At 46.8% G+C, this 12272-nt stretch overlaps 1 protein-coding gene across 1 annotated transcript in view; it reads left to right on the top strand.

The window, feature by feature from the left end:
- The window catches only part of LOC119964246 (probable voltage-dependent R-type calcium channel subunit alpha-1E), a 1062240-nt gene that overhangs the window by 278670 nt on the left and 771298 nt on the right, over window positions 1-12272 (top strand). The window lies entirely within an intron of this gene.

The raw sequence follows: 12272 nt of genomic DNA, 5'->3' as shown, positions 1-12272 counted from the left end.
GGCAAGGGGCAAGGTTGAGAAGATGGAGCATTCATGAATACCTCAGCTAGTATGGGAATTGAACCTGCGCTGTTGCCGCATCACGACCAGCTGCCAGCCAACTGAAGTAAACTGGTACCCCCCCCCCCATTGTACAGAAAGCTGTAGTTCACTATATCCTTAATCCCTCATAAACTTTCTTCCCTTTCCTCAAATACATCTTGTGGGTAGTTCTTACTAAATATTATGTCTCCCTCGCCTTTAGTCACCATCTAATTTTGTATCCCATTTAACTTGGCCTTTACCACTGTGTATCATATCTAATTGATAACCTCATTCCAACCTGATTGTTGTAAAGTCATTTGAGAGAGAGAGAGCTTGTATCTCAGTCTACTGGTAATTTTCCCCTATCCCCTATTCCCCTAGTTCTGGATTTCCCCCAACTTAACCCTAATCAACCCTAATCTGCCCACAGTGCAGATAATGACGTTAATGAGATGTAAACCATGTTGAAGCGAGTATATGCTGCATCACACACAAAATATTGCTCATGATAAGACTACTGCCATGATAACTCATTGAAATAACCTTTGCTCCATCCATTTTGGCCAATGCCTTGGTTAAGAACTGGGTGTCACATAAATCAGTCCTGGCATAAATATACCTCTACAAATTGTACAAACCACACCCTTTGAGACCAGAAATGACAGTAAATATAAATATCACCACAGTCCCAGAGAACCATAGGCTACTTTTCCCTTTTGAGAAGGAGCTGACTGGAGGTGATTTAAGCTGAGGGTCACCACACCTCGGGCAAGGAGCAAGGTTGAGAAGGCGGTGACTTGGTGGATAACCTCAGCTGGTACGGCAATTGAACCTGTGCTGTTGGTGTCACTCTCCATCACAACCCCCCGTCCAGTCAACTGAACTAACGGACCCCCCTGACCAAAGATAAATGATTAAGGTTAAAAAAGGAATGCTCTTTAACCAGGCATGAAGACTTTGGGCTCCCCTACCTGTGCTACCTGCACTCTCCAGTCCTTCCACCCGCAGTCTGTCCCAAAAACAGATTCAGCCCATTTACTGCAAGAGCTTCACCAATACTAAAACACAAGAACATTTAGTTGGTTCGTTTTAAGTTGACAGCCACTTCCTTCAGGAGACCAATGCCAAATATATTTTGCTTCCGCCTGCAGTAATCAAACAGATATCTTGGCCAGATTCTCCATTTGAGAGACTAAGTGCTGATGCCGGGGCTGCATCATGAGTGCTCTACGTTGATGAAAGCAGTGCCGGCCCTGGAGCGATTCAGGACATGTTAATAGGCTAGCACTGGCGCCATGTGGAACTAGTGCAATTCCAACCAACACAACTGATCGTCAGGATTGACACCGGAGAGCCTGACAGGCTGGAACCGCACATAAGTACCCCACACATGCTCATTCCAGTCAAGGTGATGCCACCACGAAGAGCGGCCCCGTGATTCACAGATGCGGAGCTGGAGGCATTGTTGGATGGAATGGAGGAGAGGTGAGACACCCTGTTCCCGAGAGTGGGGACAGAGGCGGATGTACACCGGGCTTGGGTGCAGGTGGCAGAGGCCATGTGTGCCACCGCCGGGACCGGACAGCAGTGCAGGAAGAAGCTGCACAATCTCCTCAGGGCTGTGCGGGTGAGTCGCCGCCTCCATGCTCCCGGCACCCCCCGCTCCCACGCAGCCCCCATCAGGCGGACCGACCAGCAATGGGGGTGAGGCTGAGCAGGCCAGCCAGAATTAGGCACTCTCACCACCATGCCCCTGGTATTAATCCCCACACACCTGTATGCCCGCCCCCACACTTCAGGGGGTAATCAAACCCTTCCTGCAGGGAGTTCGTGCACACACCACTCTGCACCACACGCCAACAACCATACTGCTCGCCAAGGCCGGGTGCCTTGTACATACAGGCCACCAGCTGCTGATTCCCTGTGCTGCTCGCGTCCAAGAGTCTCCTACTGTGCATTGTCCCCTGCCCCCAGGAAAAGGCGGCCTGCAATCACAGGGAAAGAAAAGGCCGGAGGAGACTGCCAGATCTGTGGCCCCTCAGAGCAGAGGGCTTTGGACCTGATCGGTGGGCCCGGAGAGCAGGCAGTAGCCAAGGCGGAAGTCGGCATTGTGAGTGAGCAAGTGAGCCCCTGATGGTTTGTTGTCTCCCTACGACACATGTCCCACCGCCCAATGCCCCCCCCCCCCCCCCCCCCCCCCCCCCCCTTGACCTAACCATGTTCTTCTTTCAACAATCTTCTTCGTTACTTCCTCAAAGAACTCGGCCAAGTTAGTGAGACATGACATCCCTTTCACAAAACCTTGATGCCTCTCGCTAATAATTTCATTTGTTTCCAAATAGGTGTAAATCCTGTCCCGAAGTATTTCCCTACCACTGTGTCAGGCTCACCGACCTATAATTTCCTGGATTATCTTTATTACCCTTCTTAAACAAAGAACCAACGTTGGCTATTCGCCAGTCTTCTGGGTCCTCACCTGTAGCCAATGAGGATACAGATATTTCTGTCAAGGCCCCAGGAATTTCATTCCTTGCCTCCCTCAGTATTCTGGGGTAGATCCCATCAGGCCCTGGGGATTTATCGACCAACACCTCTTTTTTGATGTCGACATGACCCTTCCCTCATCCACTAAATCCTTCTCTTTGTTTAAAACTAATGCAAAGTCCTCATTTATTACCTATTCCTTTTCCTCTCGCTCCACACATAAGATTTCTTCCTCTGTCCTTCGGTGGGCCAACCCTTTCCCTGACTACCCTCTTACTTTTTATATATGTATGAAAAGCCTTGAGATTGATTGATTGATATTTATTGTCCCATGTACCGAAGTACAGTGAAAAGTATTTTTCTGCGGCCAAGGGAACGTACACAATACGTACATAGTAGAAAAAGGAATAATTGACAGAGTACATTGACATTGGTGCATGAACAAATAGTGATTGGGTTACAGTGCGGAACAAGGGCCAAAGAAGAGCAGCATAGGGCATCGTGAATAGTGTTCTTACAGGAACAGATCAGTCCAAGGGATTCTCCTTAATCCTGTTTACCAATGACTTTTCATGACCCCTTTTAGTCCTCCTGACTTCTTGTTTAAGTTCCTTCCTACTTTCTTAATATTCCTCAAGGGCTTAATTTGTTCCCAGCCACCTAGTCCTTACAAATGCTTCCTTTTTCTTTTCGACTGGGCTCACAATATATTGCTATCCAAGGTTCCCGAACCTTGCCACACTTATCGTTCATCCTCACAGAAACATGCTGGTCCTGAGTTCATATCAACTGATGTTTGAAAGACTTCCACTGTCCGATACCCTCAAACAGCCACCTCGAATTTAAATCTTCAGTTCCTGCCTAATATTGTAATAAATAGCCTTCCCCCAGTTTAGCGCCTTCACCCGAAGACTACTCGCATCCTTATCCACGAGTACCTTAAAGCTTACTGAATTATGGTCACTGTTCCCGAAATGCTCCCCTACTGAAACTTCGACCACCTGACCGGGCTCATTCCCCAGTATCAGGTCCAGTATGGCCCCTTCCCTAGTTGGACTATCTACATATTGTTTCAAGAAGCCCTCCTGGATGTTCCTTAAAAATTCTGCCCTATCCAAGCCCAGCACTAAGTGAGTCCCAGTCAATATAGGGCAAGTTAAAATCACCCACCACAACAACCCTGTTGCTTTTACATCTTTCCAAAATATGTCGACAAATCTGCTCCTCCCATGTCCTGCTGGCTGTTGGGAAGCCTGTAGTAAACCCCCAACATTGTGACGACAGCCTTCTTATTCCTGATCTCTACCCATATAGCCTCGCTGCCCTCTGAGGTGTCCTCCCGCAGTACAGCTGTGATATTCTCCTTTACCAGTAATGCAACTCCCCACTCCTTTTACATCCCTCTCTATTCCGCCTGAAGCTTCCAAATCCTGGAACTTTCATCTACCAATCCTGTACTTCCCTCAAGCAAGTCTCCAGAGCAGCAACAACATCATAGTTCTAATTCTAAGTTCACTTGCCTTCCCTGTTATACTTCTTGCATTGAAACAAATGCACTTCAGACCATTTGTCCTGCTGTGTTCAGCAACATCCGCTTGCCTGCTCTTCCACTCAGTCTTGCTGGCCAAATTCACTAGTTCCCCCTCCGTTATTTCACCTGCTGACATCGTGCTCTGGCTCCCACCCCCCGCCATCCTAGTTTAAACTCACCTGAGCTACCTGCAGTTATGCTTAACCAAAGTGGTCCAATATCTTTGGCGGTGAAATTGAACAATGGAAGAGTTGTTCGCAGGCATCAAATCATATTTGTCTGCACCATGACTCTGAGACAGCAAAGGTTCCAGATAACACAAAAGAAGGAAATGCGGCTGTGGAAATTCAACAAGACGTGGTTCCTGGTCAATCAGTGGACTCTATTTTAGTAGAGGGATACTCAAGATACTTAACCTACTCCTATGCCCACATTTTCAGTGAAACAAAGTGAAGCATCACCAGTCTTACTGCGAACATCACAGCATCATTGCAAGCTCCTGAAAGGCTGATGTATAATTAAGGCATTAGTTAAATTATATTTGTGCCTTTATAGGGGATTAAAATTTAAGGGGGAGAAGTGGTATAGATTGTTATTATTGTGCATCTTTTTAAACCCATTGCTGATGTCATTATTAGGTGCTGTGATGATGTTAGGTGTTGTTACTGACGTATATTCATATTTAACTGCTGTTAATTCTCATTTGTTTCTGTTATTGTTATTTTGATGTTTTGGGCGGCATGGTGGCACTACTTACTACCTCACAGCGGTAAGGACCTGGGTTCGATTCCAGCCTTGGGTGACTGTCTTTCTGGAGTTTGTTGTTCTCCACATGTTTGTTTGGGTTTCTTCCGGGTGCTTTAATAGGGTGGTACGGTGGCATAAGTGTTAGCACTGTTGCTTCACAGTGCCAGGAACCCAGGTTCGATTCCTGGCTTGGGTCACGCTCTGTGCGGAGTCTGCACGTTCTCCCCGTGTCTGCGTGGGTTTCCTCCGGGTGCTCTAGTTTCCTCCCACAAGGCCCGAAAGACTTGCTGTTAGGTGGTTTGGACATTCTGAATTCTCCCTCGGTGTACCCGAACAGGGTTCCAGTGTGTGGCGACTAGGCGATTTTCACAGTAACTTTATTTGCAGTGTTAACGTAAGCCTACTTGTGGCACTATTATTTCCTCCCATAGTCCAAAGATGTGCAGGTTAAATGGATTGGTCATGATCAATGTGCAGGGTTACAGGGATAAGGTGGGGAGTGGTCAATGCAGACTCTCCAGACCGAATGGCCTCCTTCTGCACTGCAGGAGTTCTATGGTTCCATGTTTTAACTAGCTGCTCCTGTTTTTGAGTCCATATAAAGCAAAGAAAATTAATTTATAACGTGATTGCCACTACATTTTGTGGTCAAATTACCACAATAGTTTACTTTGGTGTATTTGTATGCACTAACTAAATAAGACTTTTTGTGGTGTGGTCGAGAAAACGGCTCTGCAGTTACTCTTGGTGCCATATATGTTTTTGCTGTCACTCCAAGGTACCATGCTGTGCTCAGGGACAACTGACAGCCCTACTGTCTTTTTTTTAATTAATTTTTTACGGATGTGAGCTTCGCTGGCTAGGTCAGCATTTGTTGCCCATCCCTAATTTCCCTTGAGAAGATGGTGGTGAGCTGCCTTCTTGAACTGCTTCACCATGTGGTGTAGGTACACTGACTGTGCTATTAGGGAGGGTGTTCCAGGATTTTGACCCAACGACAGTGAAGGAACGACTATATATTTTGAAGTCAGGATGGTGAGTGACTTAGAGGGTCACTTCCAGGTGATGGCGTTCTCTTGTATCTGACACCCTTGCCCTCCGAGATGATAGCAGTCGTGAGTTTGATAAGTGTTACCTAATTAGCCTTGGTGAGTCCCTGTAGTGCATCTTGTAGATGGTCCACATGGCTGCACTGTATGTCATTGGTACAGAGGGAATTTTTGTGGAAGGGTGCCAATCAAGCGGGCTGTCTTTTCCTGGATTGTGTCGAGCTTCTTGAATGCTGTTGGAGCTGCACTCATCCAGGCAAGTGGAGAATATTCCATCACACTCCTGACTTGTACCTTGCAGGTGGTGGACAGACTTTGGGGAGTCAGGAGGTGAGTTACTCTGGAAAAAGAGCCAAATTCCCTGAGCACCGCCATTATCTCCTCAACGTTGGGAGTGTGTCCGTGATGTATGTCAGCAAATCATGCACACATAAGGACACCTTATGTTCTCTTCCCTCAACACTCTATCCCCTCCAACTGGTAGTGCGTACCCCAACCAGGTCCAATAGCTACATCGTGGCCCAAGTTGGCAGTGCTGACTTTGTCCCTGTATGTCCCCCCCCCCCCCAATCCCCACACCCCTGGCTCTGTCGGTGGCCGGCACCGTGGGGGCCTCTGGGCCTGGCACCTGTCCCTGATGCCAGGGGTATGCATCGCAGCTCCCATAAGGGCTACTGTGGGTGTTTCCTTAGGTGGGCCACCGGTGGGAGGGGGGGGGATGTGGCGGGGTGTGAGTTGCGGGGGTAAAGGAGTGGGGGCACCGTTACAGCTGGTGTCACTCTGCAGAACCAGGGGTCATTTTATAGAATTTACAGTGCAAAAGGAGGCCATTCGGCCCATCAAGTCTGCACCAGCTCTTGGAAAGAGCACCCTACCCAAGGTCGACACCGCCCCCTATCCCAATAACCCAGTAATCCCACCCAACACTAAGGGCAATTTTGGACACTAAGGGCAATTTATCATGGCCAATCCACCTAACCTGCACATCTTTGGACTGTGGGAGGAAACCGGAACACCCGGAGGAAACCCACGCACACACGGGGAGGATGTGCAGACTCCGCACAGACAGTGACCCAAGCCAGAATCGAACCTGGGACCCTGGAGCTGTGAAGCCATTGTGCTATCCACAATGCTACCGTGCTGCCCGTCATGGTGGCGGGGGGGGGGGGGGGGGTCAGCGGGTGCACCGTAAGATGGCATCGGTAATGATGTTCTGCCCCAATTACGTGGGGTTCACCCTGGCCACCCGGCCTGTTCCCCCATCAGTCCCTCCCACCCCCGGCTAGCCTTCAGACTCCTCTCAGTGTCCTACCTCCTCTCTATCTTCCTCAGCAGCCATGACGCCGGTTTCACGATTTTAAAAGCACAAGTGAACTGCACTGTCGGGAACTCTGAGGAGGAGGAAAACCGTAGAAGACCCTGAGAATATCGGGTCGGGCCTGCTGATGATATGCAAATTGTGTCGACTGTACGTGCATTCCGTTACGCATTGACGCTGCTGTCGTGGTGACGGAGAATCGCGGGTTGGCATCAGTAGATGCCCGCCACGAGTTTGTGTCGGAAAATTATGCAATTTTGACGGCAGCAAACAGAGAATCCCACCCGGTATGTTGTCTCCCGGGTCGCTGAGCAGTTACAGGACATTCTGGAGGGGGAGGGTGAACAGCCAGTGGTCGTGGTGCACTTCAGTACCAACGAGGTAGGTTAAAAAGGGAATATGGTCCTGAAACCTGAATATAGGGAGTTAGTAAGAAAGTTGAGAAGTTGGACTTCAAAGGTAATGATCTCAGGATTATTACCAGTGCCACGTGCTAGGCAGAATCAAAATAGTATGGTGGATCACAGTGCTTTTCAAACGTTTTTTTCTGGGGACCCATTTTTACCAACCAGCCAACCTTCGCGACTCACGCCGGCCGACCTGCGCGACCCACCATTTTCTCTTATCTTGTTTGTTGCTGACAAAAATGGAGGAAATGGTTTGGGGTCCCTTTGGGCCCCCCGAACTTGGAAATAAAAAAGCTGCGACCATATAAAAAAAAATGCGGCCGCACTACGCATGTGTGCCCGATCATCGGTGGGCATGCACATAGTTTTGCGTATGTGCACCGATGATCAGGCACGTATGCGCAGTGTGGCCAAATATTTTTTTCATCTGTTCCCTACTAGTTTGAAGGCCGCTCGCAGCCGGTATTATTAAAAGCTGGCTGTTGTGCAGGGATTTGCGCGATCGGGAGCGCTGGGACAGACGGCTCCACGACCCTCCCGACACCCACCCACAACCCACCTGCAGGTCGAGCACCTGAGTTTGACAATGTCTGATGTATCGGATGAATAAAAATTCAAAGTAAAATAGATGAATTAGTTGTGCAGATAGATGTATATGATATAGTTAGGATTACGGAGACATGGCTCCAAGGTGATGAAGTATGGGAACTAAACATTGAGGGCTATTCAGTTTTTAGAAAGGACAGACAGAAAGGAAACGTTGGTGGAGTTGCATTGTTGATTAAAGAAGATATTGATACAATATTAAGGAAAGATATTAGTACAGATGATGCGGAATCTGTCTGGGTCGAGTTAAGAAACATCAAGGGCCAAAAAACATTCAGAGGGGTGGTATTCAGACCACCAAACTGCAGTGGTAATGTTGGGAATAGCAATAAACAGGAAATCAAAGATGCATGTGATAAAGGAACATATGTGATTATGTGTGACTTTAATCTGCATATTGATTGGGTGAGTCAAATTAGTCACAGTACAATAGAGGAGGACTTTCTGGAGTGTATACGGGCTGGTTTTCTGGGCCAGTATGTTGAGGAACCAACAAGGGAACAGGCCATCTTGGACTGGATGTTGTGCAATGAGAAAGGGGAATCTAGTTGTGAGAGAAGCCTTGGGGATGAGTGACCATAATATGGTAGAATTATTTATCAAAGTGAATAGTGAGGTAGTTGATTCTGAGACCAAGGTTCTGAACCTCAATAAAGGTGACAATTATGGTATGAGCCATTAGCTGGCAATGACAGATTGGGAAACGTTACTGAAAGGAAGGACAGTCGGCAGACAACGGCATGCATTCAAGGAACGAATAGGTGAACTCCAAAAGTTGTTTATTTCTATTTGGTACAGGAATAGAAAAGGAACTGTGGCCAAACCATGGCTAACATGGGAAATTAGAGATAGTATTAGATTCAAAGAGACATACAAATTAAACCTGAGGACTTGGAACAGTTTAAAATTCAGCAAAGGCAGACCAAGGGATTCATTAAGAAGGGGAAAATACAATTTGAAAGTAAACTAGCAGAGAACATAAAAACTGACTAAAAGTTTCTATAGGTCTGAAAAGAGAAAAAAAACCCTTACAGTCAGAAACTGGGGAATTCATAACAGGGGAAAAATAAATGGTTGAGGAACTAAATTTGTACTTTGATTCTGTCTTCACAAAGGAAGACATGAAAAATGCACCGGAAGTTCCGAGAAGCATAAGTTTCAGTGAGGAGCTGAAGGAAATTAGTATTAGTAAACATAGAACAGTACAGCACAGTACAAGCCCTTCAGCCCACGATGTTGTGCTGACCATTTATCCTAATCTAAGATCAACTTAGTTCCCAATTTACTGCTGTCTATGTGCCTGTATAAGAGTCGCTTAAATATCCCTAACTCTGACTCCACCACCTCTGCTGGCAGTGCATTCCACACACCCACCACTCTCTGTGTAAAGAACCTACCTCTGACATCTCCCCTGTACCTTCCTCCAATCACCTTTAATTATGTCCCCTCGTAAAGAAATGATTTGGGGGAAATTAATGGGATTGAAGGTGGACAAATCTCCAGGGCTGCCTTAATCTCCGAGTACTTAAGGAAGTGGCCCTAGAATTAGTAGATCTATTGGTGGTCATTTTCCAAAATTCTTTGGACTCTAGAATGGTTCCTACAGGTTGGAGGGTAGCGAATGTCACCCCGTTATTCAAAAAAGGAGGTAGAGAGAAAACGGGGAACTTTAGACCAGTGAACCTAATGTCAGTAATAGGGACGTTGCTGGAGTCTATTAGCAAGGATTTTATAGCACAGAATTTGCAAAGCAGAGGTGTAATCAGACAAAGTCAGCATGGATTTACAAAAGGAAAATTATGCTTGACAAATCTACTAGAATTCTTTGAAGATGTAACAAGGAGAGTTGACCAGGGAGAACCGGTGGATGTAATTTATTTAGATTTTCAGAAGGCTTTCGATAAGGTCTCACATAGCAGATTAATATGTAAATTATAGCGTATGGGATTGAGTTGGATAGAAAGCTGTTAGCAGGCAGGAAGCAAAAAAGTTTGAATAAATGGGTCTTTTTCTAATTAGCAGGCAGTGACTACTGACCGCAGAGACCTGTGCTAGGACTCCAACTGTTCACATTATATATGAAATTTGGAAAAGGGAACTAAATTTACTATCTCCAGATTTGCAAATGTTACAAAGTTGGGTGGGAGGGTGAGCTGTGAGGAGGATGCAGAGATGTTTCAGCAGGATTTGGACAGGCTGAGTGAGTGGGCATATGCATGGCAGATGCAGTATAATGTGGATAAATGTGAGGTTCTGCTTCAGTAGCAAAAATAGGAAGGCAGATTATTATTTGAATGGGTGTAAATTGAGAGAGGTGGACACTCAGCGAGACGTTGGTGTCATCGAGCATATGTTACTGAAATGAAAGCATGCAGGTGCAGCAGCAGTAAAGAAGGTATGTTGGCCTTCATAGCGAGGGGATTTGAGTATAGGAATATAGGTGTTTTACTGCAATTGTATAGGGCATTGGTGAGGCCACACCTGGAGTATTTTGGTGTCCTTATCTGAGGAAGGATGCTCTTGCTATGGAGGGAGTGCAGCACCAGGCTTATTCCCTGTCATATGAGGACAGACTAAATCGGTTAGGATTATATTCCTTGGAGTTCAGACGAGTGAGAAGGGATCTCCTAAAAACTTACAAAATTCTAACAGGATTAGACAGGGTAGATTCAGAAATAACGTTCCCGATTGTGGGGGAGTCCAGAACTAGGGGTCATAGTTTGAGGATAAGGAGTAAACCTTTTAGGACTGTGGTGAGGGGAAATTTCTTCAGCCTGAGAGTGGTGAATCTGGAATTCGCTACCACAGTTGAGGCCAAAACATTGTGTAATTTCAAGAAGGAATTAGATATAGCTCTTGGGGTGAGAAAGGATCAAGGGATATGGGGGAAAGGCGTGATTAGGGTATTGAACTTGATGATCAGCCATGATCATAATGAATGGCATGTTCTCCTCCTGCTTCTATTTTCTATGTGAATCCAAACTGCCAAAGTTCGATGTGAAAGCCTCGGGTCCAGATCGTTTATTTAATTTGGCATTGCAATGTAAGCCAACATTTGTTTTCCATCCTTCATTGCCGTTGAGAAGGATGTGGTGTTGAACCACCTTCTAGGGCTGCCAAGGGTAGGTGTGTCCACAATGCTGTTTTATGTCTTTTATATTGCGGTTTTATGCAACATGAGTAGCTTGCTATGCGGTATCAGAGGGCAGTTATGAGACAACCACATTGCTGTGAGTCTGGAGTAATACATAGGCCATTTCTTCCCCTAAAGGACTTGAGTGAATTAGATTGATTTTTATAGCAAGTCGGTAGTTTCATGGTCATTACTGAGACTCGCATTTTATGCCAGATATGTTAAATCAACTGACCTAAATTTCCCGAACTATTGTGAGTCATAGAATCCACAGTGCAGATGCAGGCCCTCAGGCCCATTGAGCCTGCACCAGGCCTTGGAAAGAGCACACCGCCCAAGCCCACACCTCCACCCTATCCACCGTAACCCCACCTGACCCCTTTGGATGCTTGGGGCAATTTTGTAGCATGATCAATCCACCTGCACATCTTTAGACAGTGGTGGAAACCGGAGTACCTGGGCGAAACCCATGCAGACACGGGGAGAATGTGCAGACTCTGCACAGACAGTGACCCAAACCCGGAATCAAACCTGGGACCCTGGAACTCTGAAGCAACTGTGCTAACCCTGTGATACCATGCCGCCCCTGTAGAGGGATCTGAACTGGTCTTCAGAGTGTTATCCTGGATTAGGCCTTCAGTAACATTATCATGATACTACCGTCCCAGGAGCAGAAGACTGCCACATCTGCCACATTGGGGTGGCACAGTGGCTGGTACTGCTGCCTCACAGTGCCAAGATCCCGGGTTCGATTTTGGCCTTGGGTGGCTTTGTGGAGTTTGTGCCTGTGTGAGTTTCCTCTCGGTGCTCCGGTTTCCTGCCACAGTTGAAAGATGTGCAGGTCAGGTAGATTGACCATGCTAAATTGGTCCTTAGTTTCCAAAAGGTTATGTGGGGTTAGTGGGTTATGGGGATAGGGTAGGGGAGTGGGCCTGGATGGAGTGGTCTTTCGGAGGGTCGTTGCAGTCCATGT

Source organism: Scyliorhinus canicula, chromosome 4, assembly GCF_902713615.1.
Source record: "Scyliorhinus canicula chromosome 4, sScyCan1.1, whole genome shotgun sequence".
NCBI classification, from domain to species: Eukaryota; Metazoa; Chordata; class Chondrichthyes; order Carcharhiniformes; family Scyliorhinidae; genus Scyliorhinus; species Scyliorhinus canicula.
Note: the sequence above shows the minus strand (reverse complement) of the source record. Positions and strands in the feature narration are given on the sequence as shown.